At 38.7% G+C, this 4746-nt stretch overlaps 1 protein-coding gene across 1 annotated transcript in view; it reads right to left on the reverse strand.

The window, feature by feature from the left end:
• The window catches only part of Rnf169 (ring finger protein 169), a 120457-nt gene that overhangs the window by 67091 nt on the left and 48620 nt on the right, over positions 1–4746 (reverse strand). The window lies entirely within an intron of this gene.

Below are 4746 nucleotides of genomic sequence, written 5' to 3' on the forward strand. Positions count from 1 at the left end.
AAAAAAAAAAAAAAAAAAAGTGCCAATTCACAGAGAGCCTAAATGACTCATGGGATGCAGTTATCAAAAGCAGTTCAGTGCCAGAGATTTAGCTCAGTGGCACACTGCCTGCCTGCCTGCCTGCCTGCCGAGTGTAAGGTCCTTAGTTCGATTCCCAGTACCAAAACAAAAAACAAAAAAAAAAGTTAATCTTTCCATTAGAGAAACCAAATAAATAAGCACTGTTGTTCCCCTACCTTTCATATTTCAAGAGCTCCCTCCTGCAAAAGAGGTAAACAAGAATATGTTGGATTGTATGCTTCCCTACTCTAACATAAAAAGTATTATCTAACTATGTCAAAGCTAAGCATCCAAGGAGCTGCTGAAACAAAAAAAAAAAAAAAACAGTGGTATAAAATAATAGGGCTAACCCAATCAATAAATAGAATCTAAAGGTAATCAAATTATTTCAAATGACAAAGATAACAGTCATTCTCTATGTTTTTTCATTTCAACATGCAGTTACTGCAAACCTTTATTTAAGAATAAATATGGGGGAGACAGCTCAGTTGAAGAAGTGCTTGCCTGGCAAGTGCAAGGTTGAGTTCAAACCTTGGTACTGAAAAAAAAATCTAATTCAAAGAATAACTAAGAATAAATATAGTAAGGCATGGTGGCCCATACCTAAAATCCTAGCATTCTGGGAGCCTGAGGCAGGAGGATTAATAAATAAGTTTAAACCCAGCCTGACCAACTTAGTGAGTTGGCGAAAGCCTATCTCAAAATTAAAATAAGGGGCTGGGAATATAGCTCAGCGTGAATGACCTGGATTCAGTTCCCATTGTATGCACCAACATAGACACACATGAAAAGGAAAAAAGTCATCACAGAAAACACAAAAATGGCCAACAAATATAAATGCTATTAAACCAGGAGATTTAGTAAATAGTAAAATATCAAAATCAATGACAAAGATTTGGCAAGAAGTTAAGGGAGAGGGACTCTCTTTACTGTTAGTTAAAAAAATGGAATAATCTTTTAAAAGATAATTTATAATATCCATCAAAATACAAAAAGCATATATAGCTTTTCCACTATTATTTCTAACAATTTAAGCTAAATACCATAGTTTAAAGGGCTGGCCAGTGGAGCCTGGGAGATGGCTCAGTAGAGTAAGTACTTCTCTGGCAAGCGCAAGGGTCTGAGTTCAATCCCTGGTTCCACAAAAAATAAAAAATATAAAGGGCTGGCCAGATAGCTCAGCATACTAAAGCACCCGTCATACTTCCTGGTTAGCAGAGTGCAGCGGCCTGCAGTGCTGGCCCCACCCCCAGGGTGTGCTGAGACAGCAACTGAGACTGGGTGTCATGGCGTGTGCCTGTAATCCCAGTGCTTAAGAGGTGGAAAACAGGAGAATCACTGAGTCTAATCTATGTAGCAAGACCCTGTAGACCCTGTACCAAACACATTTTTAAAAAGACCATATTTTACCTGAAGGCTATATTTCTCACATGTATTCAAGAGAACTCAGTATAGAATCTCTTTAAAGTTTGGGCAAATAATGAAAATGGCCAATGATAATGGAATGGTTAAGTTAATTCCACCACACCTATACTAGGAAATACAATTCAGGATAAAAAATATCATATTAAGTGATAAAAGTAAACCACTGAACAAAACATATTGCTCATATTTCCTGAAAATTCTAGTTTCTTTGAAGTATTTACTATCATACCGTAATACCCATGATCCCCGTTGGTCATCCCATTCACCAAGATTTCAATGTGTTTCCAGCTCTAGTGATCATTGCTACAGGTCTCTGTGTCAGTGTGCTCCCTCAGTTCCCTCAGCCCTTATTTTCCCTCCATCCCTCTTTGGCTATCAGCTGTCATGGTCATACTCTAAAATTTGTGTTTAATTACTTCCCTTCTAAGACACTCCATATTAAGCCCAGCACTTTCTAGCCTTTCAACTTCACTTTCATACCACTCATCTTACTTCTGTAATTCTTTCAATACCAAAATCTCTAGTCCACTGACCCCACTATTCTTTCACTGTCCATCACCTATCTCATATCTTCACTTCTCTCCTTAAATAACTTATACTCATGAATGAACACTATAATAAATCCCTGATAGACACACATCTTCAAGTCTACTGCATCTCTGTCATACTTCTGGCAAAAATCCAAACCCTAATTAAACAATATATTTCTTACCCTAAAAGTATCATAACCTATTCTTACTAAAAGAACTCTGACTTTACTTAGGAACTTCATGTACCCACTAAAACACTCTATTTGCCAGCCTCCCTAGCAATAATATGAAGTCTGTGATACTGGCTTATTCAAAGGGGAGGTCACTGGGCAGGAAGGCTAGGGGAAAGCTCTTTCAAAGAGTTTTCAGTGCCAGTTCAGCTGGCATGCGCTCTTCTGCCCGGTTCCTGGATGTGATTCTAGAGAGGAATCAGCCACCTCATACCACAATGGAACAGGCGCTCTTGAAGGCGTCTAAACAAACAAAAGGAGTTTGAATCTTTATGTCATGGAGCTGCCATGTGAGCCCAGAACTGCTTGTCTCCTAAGTTTTTGTTACCTGAGAAAGATACATAGATAGTAAAATAGTTAACGTAGTTGACACAAATGAACAAATCTATCACCTCATATAGTGTCTTGGTTACTTTTCTTTCATTGCTGGGACAAAAGACCTGATATACAAAATTAAGGAAGAAGAGTTTACCTAGCTCACAGTTCAAGGAGGTTTCAGCTGTTTGATACTCAGCTGGGTTCAAGGCAGAGTGGCACATGGCAGAGGGCAACATTCACGGTGGCAGAAAAACAGTAAATGCAACAAGAGCAAAAGGGAGGAGCAGCCAAAATCAAGCTTCTCCTTGCTTATACTGTATGCAGGCTGCCTTATACTCTATGTAGCATTCATACCCATAATCCTAGCATTGGACCTGGCATCTATCAAAAACTGCAGAAGCCTTTGACTCCATGAGGCTTTGAGGAAACACCTAGATACAAACCATAACATATAGTTCCTCACTTTCTGTCTTTTTATAGCAAGAGCAAGTAAAATCTACTAATTTTACAGGAATCTAATTGGCATTATTTGGGGGTCTCTACTATTCACAGTAAATACAATTTTTGACTTTAAGTCCTTACAGTTTATTTCTTGTACAGAAACATGAGACTTTTTAAAGTTGAAATTTAGGTTACACTACCTATTTCCCAATACACCTAAAATAGAGACTCTTTACTAGGTAAAGCAGGCCTTCTTTAACCTAGCCCTTCAATGTCTCTAACCCTTCTCCTTCCAAATCTCTTTACCCCTTCTGCCTTCTTTTGTATAAATAAAATGTGTTAACTTTTTATAGCCCTTATAGAAGTTTTCATTGTCACTTAATGAGGTACATAAAAGGTATAATATGTTATGCATCAAATTAACAATAATGAATTAACTTCCACTTAACATCCTTGCTCAGAGGAAATACTTAAAGATGTTTCTCTTCCAAGGACTCATCCAAATATAGTAGTTATAATTGTTTCAGAAAATTTTTATTCCAAAAGAAATTTTTCTCTATTTCTTCATCTAATTTTCGTCTCTTAATATCTTACAACTTTGTTGAGTCATACTTTACATATTATATAATTCATCTATTTCAAGAATATATATAATTCAATAATTTCTAGTAAATTTATAAAGCTGTAGACATATCATAAATCAGTTTTGGGGCTGGGGAGATAGCTTGGCAGTCTAAGCACCTGCCTGGCAAGTGCAAAGACCCAGGTTCAATCCCCAGTACTGCATGCTGTGTTGGCCCAGGAACCATGGGTGTGCTATACTGGCCACCAAAAGTAGGCATGGTAGCACATGCCTGTAATACCAGTGCTAAGGCTGAGACAGGAGGATCACTACAAGTTGGAGCTGCTCAGTGAAACCCCATGCCAAATAAATAAATAAAAGATTTTTAAAATTTAAAAAAAATATAAATCAGTTTTAGAAATTAACACTCTTTAACGAAATTCTTCATGTCCATTAACTAGTGATCACTATTCCTACCACTCCACGGTCTACTGAACCACTAATCTACTACCTAGCTCTTAACATTTGTCTATTCTGGACATTTTCTATAGTAGAATCATATAAGACGTGGTTTTCAGGCAGGCAACAGGTAAGGAAGACTGGACAAAGAAGGGAGGAACTGGCCTGCCTTGGAGCCTGCTTACAATGTCAGATGGGAGGCATAAGGTAACCAAGGAAACACCCAGGGAGAAAAGGGATGGCCCAGTGGGAACCAGGAGTTTCAGGGACTAGATCCACCATCTGAGTTAAACATTATCCCAGGACCAGGAGGCCCAGATCTAAATACAATGGTAAAGGTGACCAGGTAATTCAGCATATACACAGCAAGTCTCCAGGATGCGCCCAAAGGTCTTCTGCAGTCCTTGCCTGACCCCCCAACTTTAGTGACCAGGTCAGTGCTAGGCAGACTTGAGCCCTGTGGCTTTGATCACCTTCTCATGACAGTTCCTTTAAAGGCCATAAAAGGTCAAAACCTCCACCACACCATAAAAGGGCAGAGTAAAGACACTCATAGGGGCTGGGGAGATGGCTCAGTGGAATAAGCGCTTCTCTGGCAAACACAAGGGCCAGAGTTCAATCCCCAGTTCTGCCAAAAAAAAAAAAAAAAAGACACTCATAGGCAGGAAGCACACCTCAAACCAAATCTTCACTACCACCCCAAATTTTAAAGTTTAAAACC

Source organism: Octodon degus, unplaced genomic scaffold, assembly GCF_000260255.1.
Source record: "Octodon degus isolate 3935 unplaced genomic scaffold, OctDeg1.0 scaffold00049, whole genome shotgun sequence".
NCBI lineage: Eukaryota > Metazoa > Chordata > Mammalia > Rodentia > Octodontidae > Octodon > Octodon degus.